Below are 19456 nucleotides of genomic sequence, written 5' to 3' on the forward strand. Positions count from 1 at the left end.
AAGAATGAAATTGGATCACTATCTTACACTATACACAAAAATTAACTTAAAATGGATTAAATACTTGAATTTAAGAACTGAAACGATAAAACTGCTAGAACAAAATATAGGCAGTAAGCTCCTTGACATTGGTCTTGGTGATACTTTTTTTTTTGATTTCACATCAAAAGCAAAGGCAACAAAAGTAAAAATAAGCAAGCGGGACTACATCTAACTAAGAAGCTTCTGCGCAGTAAAAGAAACCATCAACAAAATGAAAAGGCAGGGTCTTTCCATTTCCTCCTCCTGCAGCGGCATCAGCAGCACTTGGCAGTGGCAACTTGAGACTGAGCCCCAGGCAAGCCCCCACAGGGTGGTGCTCAACTGAGAGGGGGGCTCAGTGCCTGAAGGGGTGTATGTAGGGTGGGGGCAGCCAGCTGGGACCAGCTGGTGGCCCTGGAAAACCTCCCCCACACCCACACACCCCTTTTGTGTTGTAGGCTGACCCTCCAAGAGCAGAGGCAGCGAGAGGAGGTGTGTGCACCTGTCCTCACAGGGAAGCAGTAGGGATAGAGCCCGGCACCACCTCCTGGTTCTCCCTCCAGGGAAACCCAGAAAACAAGAACTAGCAAGAGCTTGACAAATGCCTGGCTTTGAATTGGAGACCATTCACCTGCCTTTTGCTTCATTCCTGGAAATTTCACTGCAACTATGTAAGGAAAAAAGTACCCGAAAGAAAGAAAACAAAGAACAAAATACCCCAGAATTCCTAAAGAACACCGTGTGGCTGACAGGATCTTGGTGCTCCGGCCGGGTGTCAGACCTGTGCCTCTGAGGTGGGAGAGCCAAGTTCAGGTCATTGGTCCACCAGAGACCTCCCAGCTCCACACAATATCAAACGGTGAAAGCTCTCCCAGAGATCTCCATCTCAACGCTAAGACCCAGCTCCACTCAACAACCAGCAAGCTACAGTGCTGGGCACCGTATTCCAAACAACTAGCCAGACAGGAACACAACCTCACCCATTAGCAGAGAGACTGCCTAAAATCATAAAAAGGGAACAGACACGCCAAAACACACCATTGGACGCAGTCCTGCCCACTAGAAAGACAGGATCCAGCCTCATCCACCAGAACACAGGCACTAGTCCCCTCCACCAGGAAGCCTATACAACCCACTGAACCAACCTTAGCCACTGGGGGCGAACACCAAAAACAACGGGAACTACAGACCGGCAGCCTGAGAAAAGGAGACCCCCAAACACAGCAAATTAAGAAAAATGAGAAGACAGAGAAACACACAGCAGATAAAGGAGCAAGGTAAAAACACACCAGACCAAACAAATGAAGAGGAAATAGGCAGTCTACCTGAAAAAGAATTCAGAGTAATGATAGTAAAGATGATCCAAAATCTTGGAAATAGAATGGAGAAAATACAAGAAACATTTAGCAAGGATTTAGAAGAACTAAAGAGCAAACAAACAATGATGAACAACACAATAAATGAAATTAAAAATTCTCTTGAAGGAATCAATAGCAGAATAATTGAGGCAGAAGAACGGATAAGTGACCTGGAAGATAAAATAGTGGAAATAACTACTGCAGAGCAGAATAAAGAAAACAGAATGAAAAGAATTGAGGACAGTCACAGAGACCTCTGGGACAACATTAAATGCACCAACATTCGAGTAACAGGGGTCCCAGAAGAAGAAGAGAAAAAAAAGGCACTGAGAAAATATTTGAAGAGATTATAGTTGAAAACTTCCTTAACATGGGAAAGGAAATAATCAGTCAAGTCCAGGAAGCGCAGAGAGTCCGATATAGGATAAATCCAAGGAGAAACATGCCAAGACACATATTACTCAAACTATCAAAAATTAAATACAAAGAAAAAATATTAAAAGCAGCAAGGGAAAAGCAACAAATAACATACAAGGGAATCCCCATAAGGTTAACAGCTGACCTTTCAGCAGAAATCTGCAAGCCAGAAGGGAGTGGCAAGACATATTTAAAGGGATGAAAGGGAAAAACCTACAACCAAGATTACTCTACCCAGCAAGGATCTCATTCAGATTCGATGGAGAAATTAAAACCTTTACAGACAAGCAAAAGCTAACAGAATTCAGCACCACCAAACCAGTTTTACAACAAATGCTAAAGAAACTTCTCTAGGCAGGAAACACAAGAGAAGGAAAACATCTACAATAACAAACCCAAAACAATTAAGAAAATGGTAATAGGAATATACATATCGATAATTACCTTAAATGTAAATGGATTAAATGCTCCCACCAAAAGACACAGACTGGCTGAATGGATAAAAAACAAGACCCGTGTATATGCTGTCTACAGGAGACCCACTTCAGACCTAGGGATACATACAGACTGAAAGTGAGGGGACGGAAAACGATATTCCATGCAAATGGAAATCAAAAGAAAGCTGGAGTAGCAATTCTCATATCAGACAAAATAGACTTTAAAATAAAGACTATCACAAGAGACAAAGAAGGACACTACATAATGATCAAGGGATCAATCCAAGAAGAAGATATAACAATTGTAAATATTTAGGCACCCAACATAGGAGCACCTCAATACATAAGGCAAATGCTAAGAGCCATAAAAGGGGAAATTGACAGTAACACAATCATAGTAGGGGGCTTTAACACCCCACTTTCACCAATGGACAGATCATCCAAAATGAAAATAAATAAGGAAACACAAGCTTTAAATGATACATTAAACAAGATGAACTTAATTGATATTATAGGACATGCCATCCAAAATCAACAGAATACACTTTCTTCTCAAGTGTTCATGGGACATTCTCCAGGAAAAATCATATCTTGGGTCACAGATCAAACCTTGGTAAAGTTAAGAAAATTGAAATCGTATCAAGTATCTTTTCCGACCACAATGCTATAAGACTAGATATCAATTACAGGAAAAAATCTGTAAAAAATAAAAACACATGGAGGCTAAACAATACACTACATAATAACCAAGAGATCACTGAACAAATCAAAGAGGAAATCAAAAAATACCCAGAAGCAAATGACAATGAAAACATAATGGCCTAAAACCTATGGGATGCAGCAAAAGCAGTTCTAAGAGGGAAGTTTATAGCAATACAATTCTACCTCAAGAAACAAGAAACATCTCAAATAAAAAACCTAACCTTACACCTAAAGCAATTAGAGAAAGAAGAACAAAAAACCCCCAAAGTTAGCAGAAAGAAAGAAATCATAAAGATCAGATCAGAAATAAACGAAAGAGAAATGAAGGAAACGATAGCAAAGATCAATAAAACTAAAAGCTGGTTCTCTGAGAAGATAAACAAAATTGATAAACCATTAGCCAGACTCACCAAGAAAAAAAGGGAGAAGACTCAAATCAGTAGAATTAGAAATGAAAAAGGAGAAGTAACAACTGGCACTGCAGAAATACAAAGGATCACGAGAGATTGCTACAAGCAACTCTATGCCAATAAAATGGACAACCTGGAAGAAATGGACAAATTCTTAGAAAAGTACAACTTTCCCAGACTGAACCAGGAAGAAATAGAAAATATAAACAGACCAATCACAAGCACTGAAATTGAGACTGTGATTAAAAGTCTTCCAACAAACAAAAGGCCAGGACCAGACGGTTTCACAGGTGAATTCTATCAAACATCTAGAGAAGACCTAACACCTATCCTTCTCAAACTCTTCCAAAATATAGCAGAAGGAGGAACGCTCTCAAACTCATTCTACGAGGCCACCATCACCCTGATACCAAAACCAGACAAAGATGTCACAAAAAACGAAAACTACAGGCTAATATCACTGATGAACATAGATGTAAAAATCCTCAACAAAATACTAGCAAAGAGAATCCAACAGCACATTAAAAAGATCATACACCATGATCAAGTGGGGTTTATCCCAGGAATGCAAGGATTCTTCAATATATGCAAACCAGTCAATGTGATAAACCATATTAACAAACTGAAGAATAAACACCATATGATCATCTCAATAGATGCAGAAAAAGCTTTTGACAAAATTCAACACCAATTTATGATTAAAACCCTCCAGAAAGTAGGCACAGAGGGAACTTACCTCAAGATAATAAAGGCCATATATGACAAACCCACAGCCAACACTGTTCTCAATGGTGAAAAACTGAAACCATTTCCTCAAAGATCAGGAACAAGACAAGGTTGTCCACTCTCGCCACTATTATTCAATGGAGTTTTGGAAGTTTTAGCCACAGCAATCAGAGAAGAAAAAGAAATAAAAGGAATCCAAATCGGAAAAGAAGAATTAAAGCTGTCACTGTTTGCAGATGACATGATACTATACATAGAGAATCCTCAAGATGCTACCAGAAAACTACTAGAGCTAATCAATGAATTTGGTAGAATAGCAGGATACAAAATTAATGCACAGAAATCTCTTGCATTCCTATACACTAATGATGTGAAATCTGAAAGAGAAATTAAGGAAACCCTCCTATTTAACACTGCAACAAAAAGAATAAAATACCTAGGAATAAATCTACCTAGGGAGACAAAAGACCTGTATGTAGAAAACTACAAGACACTGATGAAAGAAATTAAAGATGATACAAACAGATGGAGAGATATACCATGTTCTTGGTTTGGAAGAATCAACATTGTGAAAATGACTATACTACCCAAAGCAATCTACAGATTCAGTGCAATTCCTATCAAACTACCAATGGCATTTTTCACAGAACTAGAACAAAAAATGTCACAATTTGTATGGAAACACAAAAGACCCCTAATAACCAAAGCAATCTTGAGAAAGAAAAACGGAGCTGGAGGAATCAGGCTCCCAGACTTCAGACTATACTACAAAGCTACAGTAATCAAGACACTATGGTACTGGCACAAAAACAGAAATATAGATCAATGGAACAGGATAGAAAGCCCAGAGATAAAGCCACGCACATATGGTCACCTTATCTTTGATAAAGGAGGCAAGAACATACAATGGAGAGAAGACAGCCTCTTCAATAAATGGTACTAGGAAAACTGGACAGCTACATGTAAAAGAATGAAATTAGAACACTCCCTAACACCAAACACAAAAATAAACTCAAAATGGATTAAAGACCTAAATGTAAGGCCAGACACTATAAAACTCTTAGAGGAAAACACAGGTAGAACACTCTATGACATAAATCACAGCAAGATCCTTTTTGAACCACCTCCTAGAGAAATGGAAATAAAAGCAAAAATAAACAAATGGGACCTAATGAAACTTAAAAGCTTTTGCACAGCAAAGGAAACCGTAAGCAAGATGAAAAGACAGCCCTCGGAATGGGAGAAAATATTTGCAAATGAAGCAACTGACAAAGGATTAATCTCCAAAATTTATAAGCAGCTCATGCAGCTCAACAGCAAAAAAAGCAAACAACCCAATCCAAAAATGGGCAGAAGACCTAAATAGACATTTCTCCAAAGAAGATATACAGATTGCCAACAAACACATGAAAGGATGTTCAACATCACTAATCATCAGAGAAATGCAAATCAAAACTACAATTAGGTATCAACTCACATCAGTCAGAATGGCCATAATAAAAAAATCTACAAACAATAAATGCTGGAGAGGGTGTGGAGAAAAGGGAACCCTCTTGCACTGCTGGTGGGAATGTAAACTGATACAGCCACTATGGAGAGCAGTATGGCGGCTCCTTAAAAAACTAAAAATAGAACTACCATACGACCCAGCCGTCCCACTACTGGGCATATACCCTGAGAAAACCATAATTCAAAAAGAGTCATATACCACAATGTTCACTGCAGCTCTAAATAGTCAGGACATGGAAGCAACCTAAGTGTCCATCGATAGATGAATGGATAAAGAAGATGTGGCACATATATACAATGCAATATTACTTAGCCATAAAAAGAAATGAAACTGAGTTATTTGTAGTGAGGTGGATGGACCTAGAGAGTGTCATACAGAGTGAAGTAAGTCAGAAAGAGATAAATAAATACCCTATGCTAACACATATATATGGAATCTAAAAAAAAAAAAAAAAAAGGTTCTGAAGAACATAGGGGTAGGACAGAATAAAGACGCAGATGTAGAGAATGGACTCGAGGACACGGGGAGGGGGAACAGTAAGCTGGGACGAATTGAGAGAGTGGCATGGACTTACATATACTTCCAAATGTAAAATAGATAGCTAGTGGGAAGCAGTCACATAGCACAGGGAGATCAGGTCGGTGCTTTGTGACCAGCTAGAGGGGTGATAGGGAGGGTGGGAGGGAGATGCAAGAGGGAGGGGATATGGGGATATATGTACATGTATAGCTGATTCACTTTGTTATACAGCAGAAACTAACACAGCATTGTAAAGCAATTATACTCTGATAAAGGTGTTAGAAAAAAAAGGCAGGCTAATGAGTGGGAGAAAATATCTGCAATATCTGCAAATTATATACCTAATATGGGGCCAATAACATATATATATATATATATATATATATATATATATATATATATATAAAGAACTCATACAACTCAGTAGCAAAACCCCGAACATCCTGATTTTAAAATAGTCAGAGGACCTGAATAGACATTTTCCCAAAGAAGACATACAGATGGGTCAACAAGCACATGAAAAGGCGTAATCAGTAATCATCAGTAGTCATCAGGGAAATGCAAATCGAAACCACAATGAGCTATCACCTCACACCTGTCAGAATGGCTATTATCATAAAGACCAGAAATAACAAGTGTTGGCAAGGATGTGGAGAAAAGGGATCTCCTGTTCACTGTTGGTGGAAATGTAAATTGCTGCAACCACTATGGAAAACATTATGGAGGTTCCTCAAAGAATTCAAAATAGACCTACCATATGATCCAACAATTCCATTTCTCAGAATGTATCCAAAGAGAATGAAAACACTAATTTGAAAAGATATTTGCACTCTCTTACTTGTTGCAGCATTACTCAATAGCCAAAAACATGGAAACAACCTAAGTATCCAGAAACAGATGAATGGATAAAGAAGATGTGGTGCATACATATACAATGGAATGTTATTCAGCCATGAAAGAAGGAAATCCTGCCACTTCTGAAAACATGGATGAACCTTGAAGGCATTATGCCAAGTGAAATAAGCCAGACAGAGAAAGACGAATACCACGTGTTTGCACTTGTATGTGGGATCTAAAAACAAAAAACAAAACAGAAAAACCAAACGAACTCAGAGATACTTAGAGAGACTGGTATTTACCAGAGGCAGGGGATAGGACATGGGGAAAATAGATGAAGGGGGTCAAATGTACAAATTTCCAGTTATAAAATAAATACGTCATGGGATATGATGTATAGTATGGTGACTATAGTTAATAATACTGTATTGCATATTTGAAATTTGCTAAAAGAGTACATCTTAAAAGTTCGCATCACAAGAAAAAAAATTTTTAACTGTATATGATGACAAATGTTAACTAGACATATTATGGTGATCATTTCACAGTAACTGAATCACTACATTGTAAACCTGAAGCTAATATGTCAATTGTACCTCAATAAAAAAATAAAAATAAATAAAACTAAGGGTAAATTCTGGGCTCAGAGGAAGAAATCCAGAATCTCTTATTTTCTTCAGAGAGTTAAGTGGTAGAGTAAGCAAATCACTCATGGATGAGTGTGATGAACAGCAGGAGAAATATTAATTAGGAACTACAAAAGAGAGCCAAAATATCAATATTAATTGGGCTAAAAAACCAACTTTCTTTAAAAAAATTTAGTGAAATACTCAAAATATAACTACAACTATATAACTAGTATATATTTCCAAAACTGTGGAATTGGAGAACATGGATATAACCTCAACTGAAGCAAATGAGATATCAAATGGCAGCAGTATCTAGTGGAAAGAGCACTGAGCAGATAGATGCTACCTCTGACATGAGCAAATCACAAGAAAAACCACCTCTGTGCCAATGCTCCCACGCCTATAAAATGAAGATGATAATTCCTGTCCCCTTCACCCCATCGGATTGAATGAAATGAAATACGTATCTGAAAAAGTGAAAGTGCCGTACACGTATGAGGTATCATTATTTTAAACATTTGATCTGGTCTCTGTTCTTATTCTAATTCAATTCAGCAAAGATTGATTGGAGGGTCTACAGGCCAAGTGTGGTAAGTTTGGTAAAGAGGTTACTCATGCATGTGGCTGCATGAAGCAAGAAGAGAAAGAGGTGGCTTCTGGCTGGAAGGGCTGAGAAGGGTTTGTTACAGAGGTGATGTATGAGCTGTCCCTGAAAAGTATGACTGATTGATCCACCCTTGCGCTAAGCACTGTTCTAGGGCCTTGGGAGTTCATCAATGAACAGAAGGAAGATCCTTGCACTTTAAGGAACTTACATTCTAATGGAGGAAGGTCGGGGCCGGGTGAGACAAGATGCAAGTCATAAGGGTGAGGAGAGATCATCCAGGGGGGGAGACAGCAGCGTTAATAAAGATACAGAGAGGGAACTCACAGGGGCTATAGAAAGTAAGCTTCATTTCTGGTTTTATTTCAGATTATTTGGTAGTGGCTGTCTGGAGTCGATGTTGAGGAGGATTCTGAGACTTCCTTATGGCTCAGGTGGAAGAGTGACAGGATTGATTAATGATGTCTGCAATGGGTGTGGAAAGGGAGAATTGGAGGATGTGTGTTGGATGTTTGCCATTCCTATGTGGTTGGACTATACCTGTGTCATTATGGGCTGTGCTCTTCCAGTCTCCTGAGAATGTTTTGAAGCTCAGTAAGCAAGTATTATTAAGTTCAGCACTTATGTGTACATGAAAAATTATTTGGACATTCTCAGAGCAAGGCTTTCCTACATAAATGGAAGTGTTACTGGTCTACTTCTCTAACTTTTATCTCCTCTACAGTAAGACCACAGGTAGGTGTGTTACGCAGCAATGTTTCACAGAACCTGTTTCTCTTTGTGGTTCCACTTCTTTGGCTCCCTGGACCCCAGCTCAAAGTGAGCTTCAGCCTCATATTCTCAGAATTTTTAGTTGCTTAATTTTTATTCCTGTCTTCTGTTTGGAGTCATCTAATTTATCCCCTTCACAGCATTTTGGAAAGAGAATGATCTATTTCTTTCCTTTAAGTCTCCTAAAGAAACTATGCATCCCTCCTTGTTGACTCGTCCTCTTTGCCTCATATCTCTTACAGTTTATTGGGGTTTCAGAATATCTTATACTAGAATGACTCCAACTTCCTGGCTGGGCCTCAAAGGCAGATGGGAGGAAACCCTATCACTTAGCCTTTTATGTGCCAAATAAATAAATTTAGCAAGTCCTTTGTTGAGATTGTACTGCTTTTAGGCTACCATGTTAGTGCAAAATTTATTTCGTATATCAAGAGTGTTAATTTTTTCTATTAGATTGAACTATAGGAAATTGCCATATTTTAGGTCAAAAAGGTTGCCTGAAATTTTCTACAGTTCAACCTAGTATTTGTATACTTTCTTTAACAATGCTAATCTTGAGGGTCTGATTTAGACTATATTAGGGAGACTGTGTTGTTCCTAGAAAGGCAAAAGAGAGATGAACATTAATATTTTGTTAAAACATGTCTCCTGCCTTTAAAGCCCATTCTTCTTGTTCCCTCCTTTATGACAGTAAGAAAGTTGCTCAAAAGCCTTTCTTCCCAAACTTGAAGAGTTGGATGCCCTTCAACTTGGCTTTTATAAATGATGTAAAGCCAGAAGGCAGTTTGTCCCCTTTAGAATTCACTGGTTGGATGGAAAAAAATCAAATATTTAATGAGAAACTCTGGGATGTTTGAAATGATATCCACACCTCTGTTTCCCAAATGCCTGAGGGCAGTTTGGTTTCTGGATTAACTACTGAATAGCATCTGAGTTTAATAGCTGACAGAACCTTGAAGGAAGGTGCGCCTGGTGTTCAGAGACGTTCTGTCTGAGCATCTCTTTTTATTTCACTCATGTCATCCAGTGGCTGTTTGCGCATGCAGGTATGGAAGTACCTGAATGCTTTGATAAACATTTGTATGAAGGATTGCAGTGCAACTGAAGAGTGCAACAGAACAGGCACGTTGGAGAGAGGGCTGTTTCAGTTTTCTAGAAAGTGGAAACAAACACATCTTCTGAAAGGGGGATGCTAGGAGTAGTGTTCTGTTCCTGGAAAATAGAAGTCAAACTAATCTCTTTGTGCCAGAGGCTTTGCTTGCTGGACCTGCTTCTCGTTGTTTGAAAACTGTTAGTCGTAGAAATAATGCAGCCAGTTGGCCAGTTAGCAGGGATTCTGCTGCTGGGAAGGGTAGCATCTACAGATGACAAAGGGACACTAAGAGACCTTGGTTCCCTGCATTGTCGTCTCATACCATTTCACACAGTACCTCTAGCTACATTGGGCAAAGGAGCAGGCTGAAGCCCAGCTCTGCTGACTTCACTAATAAAAAAGGCAACACTCAGAGTGGTTTTACTCCACAGAGATAGGAGTGTGTCCTTTGGTGTCAATTTTTTCTCACTGAGCCAAGAACAGTGTTCCCAGCAAATTCTCAGACACCCTCAGCCAATTGACCAGGTCACTGTATGAACTTAAAAACAATATAGAACATGAAGATCAAAACTAGAGAGCTGAGGTATTTCCAGTAGGAGGAAGGAAGGAAGAAGCATCGTTCCTGGTTTTGTTTTGTTTTGTTTTCTAGCAGAAGAATCACAAGGGTGTTGGAATGTCTGCTTCAGTCTTTCATAAGTATTCTCCTTGGAGGCTGATGTGGAAGAAGCCAGTAGCTTGTTTTTCTTTGCTCCAAGAGTCATTATCTCAGAGCTTTAGGGATTAGAGAACTGAGAATGCCACGTGATGGGGATGAGAGGGCAGAAAACAATCTGGGAGTATTTACTTTTAGGTAAAGATGAAAATCACATGTCTTCTTTTTCTGCTTTGTTCTACAATTTCCTTAAAAGTCATGTCACAGGACAACAGTATAAATAAAAATTATTTTACAAGTGGGGAAAAAACCCCAAATCTGGAGGTGTGATTGTTAGGAGGGGAAGTCAGAAGCCACTGAACTCTGGGTTTTTATTCTAAAGCCAACTTGTGGATCTGGTGATATATTTTGGTCAATCCATTTAACTTCCATGGTTTTTTCAACAAAATCACTCTCTGCGTCCTGTGCAAGTTGCAAGGTTGCTTTAATTAGGGTTTGTACTTTGAGAGGCTTGATGAAAGTTGCTTAGAAATTCAAGGCAATGTAACAAAGTAAGCCAAACGCACCTTATAAAAAGATTAAAGATATACACAGGGTACCTAAAACTCATTTCGGAGAAGCCTAAACACAAACTTTACCCAGAGACTACATAAATACCAACTGGAGAGAGTAAGATCAGCTTCCCGGGGCCTCAAGCTATCAGAGGCAGGGTGATTCTGTTAATCCTGTCCCTCTGGGTATTACGTGAATTTTCAGCCCTTCTCTCTAGGTCCTCTCCAGGATGGAAGCAACCTGCCAGAGGCACCCCTGGGTTACAAATCCTCCAGCGTTCCCACTTCTCCTTCCAGAGCTCATTCCCTGATCGCAGCACCAAATGACCTCTCTCGGCTGCATTTAATCCCCAACTGCTCTCATCCTAAACAGTTTCTATCTGATCACTACTGAGGGCACTAAACAAGAAGACTGCAGAGAATGAACATGATGGTTACCTTGACAAATATCATTTTCAGAAAGTCCCAGCTTATCCCATTTGATCATAACTTTGACCTTTTTTTAAACTGGTTTGGATTATAACTTCATCTTTCAAAATTTGGAGACATTCAGTGATCTTTTGTTGTTGTTGTTGCTGAAACATTTTTACAGGAATAAAGACGGGGAAGTAGAGAATGGACTTGAGGACACGGGGAGGGGGAGAGGTAAGCTGGGACGAAGTGAGAGAGTGGCATGGACATATATACATGACCAAATGTAAAACAGATAGCTAGTGGGAAGCAGCCTCATAGCACAGGGAGATCAGCTCGGTGCTCTGTGACCCACCTAGAGGGTTGGGATAGGGAGGGTGGGAGGGAGACGCAAGAGAGAGGAGATATGGGGATATATGTATATGTATACCTGATTCACTTTGTTATAAAGCAGAAACTAACACACCACTGTAAAACATTGTGATTTTTGCTTTTAGCTTTTTAAAAAGAAAATCCAAGTTTCTTAAGATAAAGGCAAGCAATTACAATGCTTCCCATAATTATAAGCTCTGCTAAATGCAAATAATAATGGAAATAAAATGTATGAACTTGGTATCCAAACCAAGACTAAGCTACTTTGGATTTGGTGCCAGTCAGAGATATTGACTGAAAACCCTTGAAATGAGTTTTCCTTCCCCCAACATCATTTTATCTGTTTTGAATATGACTTTTCTGGGACATCTGGTATGGTTGCCCAAACCCACAGTTTGAACTTTGCCACAGATTGACAGAGTGATAGAGGAGAAAAATTGAGGAGAGAAGGAAATTAGAAGAGAAAAAAACGGGAGCAGGAAGTTGGGAAGCAGAATGAAAGAAGAAAGGAATGTTTGCTCTCTTTCTCATCTTCTGATGTCAAATTCTGTCACTCATCTCAGGGGCTCAGAATCAGAGGATCACACACAAGGCCAGAAGTAGGGCAGTGGTTTTCAAACTGTGGGCCAAGGAACCCCAGCGGTTCTTTTCAGGGGCTGCCTCATAGATGGGGAGGGAGAGAAAAGCTCCATCCCCTTTTCCCCAGACCTCTCATGGACTGGACAGCAAAACAGAATCCTAAAGGGAGAGCCAATTATAGTTTTCCAGGTGAAATTTAACCCATTTAGTATTTTAGTTTTAAAATTAGGATCATCACAAAATGAACAAGGTGGAGAAAATCAGCAAAGATCAGAAATGATCCAAGTGAAGCATCCTGTAGTTGTTACTGGTTCACATCCTTCATGGCTGGATTTTCCAAGCTCAGGGGCCTGACAAAGCGGGTGCTCCTCACCTTGGCCTCTGCCAAAGCCTCGTTCCTGTGACATTCAGACTCCTAAGAAAATACAGTTTAGTTGTAGATCACCCCACTCCTCACTCTTCAGAGTGTCTCCCATATCTCCTAAGTGTCTTCTGTTCTCTAGAAAGCCAAGATAACAACAAAGCTCAGCTTCACCATGCACAGAAATTACTTTACGGTCATTCCAGATAGTCGTTATGGATTTCTGTGCCAACTCAGGAACAAAGAATTGTGTCATACAATGATGATACAGCAGAAAAGAAGCCATAGAGCAAGGTTTTGAGAATTATGAGAGCTGACTATAAAATAGAGAAGAATATGCTGGAGTTTTTAAATGGCTCCCAAGTACTGGTGCGAAGTGCAGGGGGGTGAATAGAGCCTGATGTTGACCATGAAAGAGCTACCAGAACTTTTCCGGGAGACGGGCAGGATTTCTGCCCAAGAGATTGGAGCCTGGACTTCCATCACTGTGCCACAGTCATCAGACATCTGCATTGCACATAAATGGTGGGGAGTGGAAACGCCTGATGAAAGCTCTGCTGAGAATTACAATAACTGAGTCTTCTATCACAGGACTCTGCCCTGCTGCCACAAGGCCATCGTGGGAGGAGTAATGGAGCAGCTTGCAAAACCAAGAAGTATTTGGTCCTTTGCACGCCCTGTATTGCACTTTGTATGTGACAGCAGCTCAGTAACTATTAGTTAAAGATGGGGCAGAAAATGCCTTTGTAACTTCTCTTGGTAAATGCCTTTCTTTGCAAAAGTTAGGTTGAAAGGAAAGCATAACTACTTCTAAAAGCGATGACAAGAAAGCAAGAATGAGTCCTTCAGGCTAATGCTATCCCTCCCCAACAGAAATAATTCCTAAGGTGTATTAAAATTGGAAGGTCATCTAGGCATCTCTTTGAAGTACAGCAAGAAACTATAGCAAGGTCTTTGGCCAAATACTGAGTTCAGCAGCATTCTGCAGCCCATGCTTACCTTTAAACTCAAAAGAAAAAATCTAATTCTATTTCAGATGTGTTTTATCAGCTCCCTAGTAACGTGCTAGTGTCATAACCTTTCCTCTTCCTTGTAGCTAGGCTGGAGTCCTTTCCCTTAAAATGGCCATTTATTTAGACTTATCAAAATTTTAGCATTCAACAGAATTTTCCCCACCCACTTCATCAAAAAGAAAATAAAAAACTAAGTGTCAGTTTCTGGTTGCTTCTAAGGAACCCATTATAAGAAGTGGCTTTGAAGTTTCAGATCTGATATCCTATGAGATTGAGCTCCATTTACATTTTGGCTTCCCTCACCCATACCGCAACATTATTTCCCCCGAGAAACAGAAGATGGAGGCGTAAACCTTGGCACCAGTTCTTACGAAATGTATAACCTTGAACAAGTCACCTAGCTTCTGTGAGCAATTTTCTTGTCTCTAAAATGAGGACAATAATAATGGGACGGTTGGAAGGATCAAATGAGATAAGAGGATATAAAAACACTTTGTAAACTGTAAAGTGCTCCACAGATATAACTGTAAATACTAAAGAAGCAGTGATAGTACAGTGGAATGAGCATCAAATTTGAGGTCAGGAGACACGGGTATAAATCCGAAATCTTCTGCTTAACAGCTGTGTGATTTGGGGCAAGTCATGTAAACTAAGACCCACTTTCCTAAATTGTAAATATGGATCATTAAACTACCAAAAAACTTCACAGGGCTTTGTAATTGAAATAATAGCCAGGTGAACCAGGGGTAGACATTGAGCCTAGCCCAGGCCAATCAGTTTCTCTCCCTTGGGAATTTGGGATTAGGCTTAAAGGACTGTCCATCATTTCTGAGCAAGGATGTCAGAGAGAGGAGAACTCAAAGCACCTTGTATAAAGGGCTGATTAGTAAAGTAAGCAGATTTACTGAGAAGGAAGAATGAAGTGGGTGAGAGAGACAGGGATACACGCATACGCAGAGAGTAAGAGTCAATGATTACTCCTTGATTTCTTTACTGCTCCGTTTCTAGGTGACATCCCTAAATATCCTTATTGTAAATTCCTCCTGGATTAGTCAAGGTTCAGTTGCAGATAAGAGAATCCATTCTAGCTAGTCTAAGCGGAAAGGGGTTTAATGTAGGAGTTGGGTACTTACCAAGTTGTTGGTAGGGAGAGGAGCAGACTCTAAGCCAAGCTTTCAGGACAACTCCCCAAACAACCCCACAGAAGTGGCCCGCGGGGGGAGTTACTGCCCTTCCAGAAAGCTGGGGAAGCAAGAAGCTGCTCCCAAAGCCACTGGCTTTAGGACCGCACTGGTTTTGTCAGGAGCCACACCGGGAAGAATCTTGATACTTGTGAAGCCAAGAACTGGCCATGGAGATATCTGCTACCACTCTCACCCTCCAGCCACCGCACCCCCTTATCAACTGGGGGTTGTGGCCTCCAGCTCTTGAGGTAACCTCTGCTTGGTGGAGGCTAAGTGGTGTGCAGAGCCGCATTCTAAGGATCTGAGCAATGTGGTCTCCACTGCTCCAGCCTGTGGCGTGCAGCAAACCACACATGGGATACAATAGGGTTCAGTGGGCTAATGTGCATATCCCCACCACATCTACTTTGCCTCTTTCTCATCAAACTTAGTGCAGTCAATTTCTGTTCATTTAAACTGAAGAGCTTTCATCAACACACCCATGACTACTGCCAGGCTCTTGAATGCACTGCAACGGAGCCATTGGGTTTCTTTCAATGAAATGTTTGGGGACAGCCACCTCAGAGACCCACATAGAGAAAGAAATAAGGACAAGGTGTGGGTACAGTTGGGACGTTGTGACCTTTACAATGTCTCTCCTGTCCTCTCCCAACAATTTTTGCGCTGAATTACTATTGACAAGCCCAGAGCTTAAGATATGGGTACTTCCCACATGAAATAACTGAAGAATTAACAAAGAGACTGAATCATTTCTGGCATCATCACAATCCTGAATTGAAGTCTTAGCAGGTCTTTACTATGCCCCGCAATGCCTGGCACCTTACCCTTCCCTCCCTCTCCCATCTTCAGGCCACTTGCTGAACTGAAGGCCCACCTCCTTCCTTGAATCTGGGGTCAGACTGCAGGAGCCCTGGGCTAGAGTTATGTTATCCCATTAGTGTGCTGCTAGGCCTGTACGGGGTCCTGGAATGAGCATAGAATGTGAGTTGTTTGCTTTGCCAAACAACTGTCCTTAACAGTGAGGGACCTTAGACTAGAAATTAATCCCTCTGAACCTCAGACACTTGTCCAAGATGGAGTAATAATGCCTGCCACAGATATCTGTGAGAACTATGTGAGATAGTAATTACAAAGCCCTTTACAACAGTGTTCAACACACAGACCATGTGTACTAAATGCCAGCTTTTTTAGGGCTGAGTTTTCATATCTGTGGGCTCAGCCATGTTTCTGAAGCTGCACTTTTGGTCAATGAAACCTTGTCTTGTTGTCCTCAGTCTGAGTCTGTGTCTCAGTTCTAGGAATCTGCAACTCAGCTGCTTGCCCACACAGATTTCTGATACTTTTGAGATTCCCCACTGCACCCATCACCCTTTCAACGGTCATGACATCCTCAATTGCTACTGCTGGCCTGAGGTACCACATGCTATTTGTCATGTTGCTCTCCAGATACCAAGTTCCACCTGGCTTTTCTCTTGTCATTTTTAGTTGGGTCCTTATTTTTCCTCCTTGCTATCTGCATCTCCCTCTCTTCCTCTTTGGCTTCAGGGAACATATCTGCTCTCAGGTCGTGGATATTAACCCTCTCATGCCAGGTACTGGCATACCAGGTACAAAGTCCTCTAGGTCCTTGCTGCTCAAACTGTGTGCACTGGCATCACCTGAAGCTTATTCTGAATCAGAATCTGCATTCTAAGCAGATCCCTAGGTGATTCATAGGCACATGACAGCGTGAGAAGCACTGCACTATAGCAAGGAAATGTAGGTAGCTTAGAAAATCTTTTGGTAGTGTCTGGTAAAATCGATCAGTCTTCCTCCTTGTGATGTTCTAGAGACAAACTGCTGTTTCCTAATATGGCTTGCTGGCACTTCCATCAAAGGGACTGCACTATGGTATTCCGTGTCTTTACATCCAGGGCATGGGCTTTGTGCTTGAAGAACGAAGTCCAGGCTTGTGTAAAGATGCCATCAAGTGAAAATTCTGGTAGGCTATATATTTGAGGATACTGACTCTACGGCAGTTCTACTTGTTTCTGGATCAAATCAAGTGAAGGAATTCTGCATTTGTGAAATACACTATAAAGAGAAAGAACTCTTCAAGTCCATTTTTTATCTTACGGTTTTTCCCTCTTCCTACTCCAGCCTTCCCAAACCTTCCTTCAGAACCAGCACCCAAGCACAGAGCAGAGCCCAGGAGTCATAAGAGACATGGTAGGGAAAAGCTTTGAAAAATGGCAGGCATTTTTGGTGACTTGACTGAACCGGTGGCCTTTCCTCCTAATGTTTTTGTTCAAAACATGTCTTTGTGATATTGGGGTATTACAGTTTTTTTCAATTATTCAGATAGACCAAAATCCCACCCTTTCCCTTCTTAAAAGCTCTAAGTGCTACAAGGATGAACTATTCTAAACATAAACAAAAAAGAAAAAACCCAAATCAATCAATCCACATTCAGATAAGAAAACAGGCTTAAAGCATCTGTTATGAAAGGTGTAGGCTGTGGGTGACTTGAGAGACTTAGTGGTCTTTCCAGGCTAATTGTCCCACACCCACTTCACTTCCATCTATACAGTCATTAGGTGACTGAGTAAAAAACAGCCTGTCCCTCTTTTTGGTTTTGAACACACAGATGTTACTCATATTTCTGATGAGGCATCTAAGGAAGATAAGTCTTCCATTTTCAGTGCCAATATCAGTTTGCCCAATCCTATCAAATCAGCACACCCGGGTCTGCTGTCATCTTGTGAAAATGATGGGCTCCATGATATGCAGCGTAAGGTAATCTGTCGTTTTTCTTTAGATATTGACAGGGTTTGAGAGTTGGGTTAGAAGAGAGGGCTTAAAAGTCATTAAAAATAAATAAAAGGAATGAAAAGGGCTCTCCCTTGCAAGAATGAAAAGGGCTAGAGGTCACTGGCTAGAAAGATTGAAAATGCCCCCAAGCCACTTAATAAATCAAGAGATGGTGGAACTTGTTAGTAGAAAGGTAAATAATTTCTTATCTCTTGAGCACAGCAGTGGTGGTTAAAATACAATAAGTTAAATTTCAGACTGGGATAGGATTTTTCTAAGCTGCAGTAAATGCAGTGACTATCACTTGCTTTTAAAAAAATGCCACCAGGAAAATATCTGACGATGTGGCTCCATCTTAAATAAAAGATACTGCAGGAATTTTTCAAAAGGAAGTAGTGGTGACTTAGAAATGTGTGTGCTTGAGAAAAGACTACCCAGTGTTTACATGATGCGAGACATCCACATGTATCATTTCCTCTTCCCTGCAGGAACCGGGTGAAGAGGTGAATGCTTCCCTACTTGCAATAAAGTACTTACATTCAGTGGTTAATTAAAATGAATAAAAAGGGTCACGATGAGTGGATCTTTCCCAGTCCACACTACAGGGTAGCCAACTTTAGCTAAGAGAATAATGGACAAATTTATAGATCAAAGTTCAGTTTCTGCCAATGTAGGGAAGCATCATTATTTGCTTAAGACAGATAGGCATCTATTAAAGATATCATATCCAGTCAGTACAGCAGAGGTTCTCAAACTGTGGTCCCTGGACCAGCAGCATCCACATCTCCCGGGAACTTGTTAAAAACGTAAATTCCAAGGCCCCCTGACCAGCTGAATCAAAAACTGCGGGGGCAGAGGCCAGCAACCAGTGCTTGAACAAGACCTCTAGGAGAGCTCACCAGTTTGAGAGCCACTGCTACCTAGCGAGGTCTGAGGAGGGACCGTGATAGAGCAGAAAGTGCCAGGGCTCTGGAGCCAAGCCCGAGTTCCTTCCCTCCCCGCTTTGCCAGCACTAGCTGTGTGACCCTGGTGAGTCCTTGGACTCCCTGATCTTGATTTTCTCTTCTGCAAAATAAGGACCATTTCCCCTCCTCACAGATCTGTTTTGGGGCAAATGAGATGACCTAAGTCATTGTTCATACAGTAGCTCAGAAAACACTGATGCTTTTCCTCTTCCCTTCCCTGAAGCTGGGTTCCTGCTGGGAAATACAGCAGGTCAGATTCATCACTATTTGTGGAAAGCTAAGAGCATTTTCACATACTCATGGACATTAAAGTCAGAAAACTTGTATTAGGTGGGCTATTTGCTGCCTCGGCCTGTGCTGTCCTATTCAGGCCCCACTGGCCATGTGTGGCCATTGAGCACTTGAAGTGTGGCTCATTGAACTGAGATGAGCTACAAGAATGAAATACACACTGGATTTTTAAGACTTAGTATGAAAAAAATGTAAAAATATTTAATTTATAACTTTTCAAAATTGATTACATGTTGAATTTAACTGGATATAC

General features: G+C 40.6%; 1 protein-coding gene across 5 annotated transcripts in view; it reads right to left on the minus strand.

Moving 5' to 3' along the window:
• Positions 1-19456, minus strand: part of LHFPL3 (LHFPL tetraspan subfamily member 3) — a 602509-nt gene that overhangs the window by 183045 nt on the left and 400008 nt on the right. The gene's annotated exons all lie outside the window — the stretch shown is intronic.

The sequence above is a fragment of the Balaenoptera borealis genome (assembly GCF_965194805.1).
Source record: "Balaenoptera borealis genome assembly, chromosome: 7".
Lineage (NCBI taxonomy): Eukaryota > Metazoa > Chordata > Mammalia > Artiodactyla > Balaenopteridae > Balaenoptera > Balaenoptera borealis.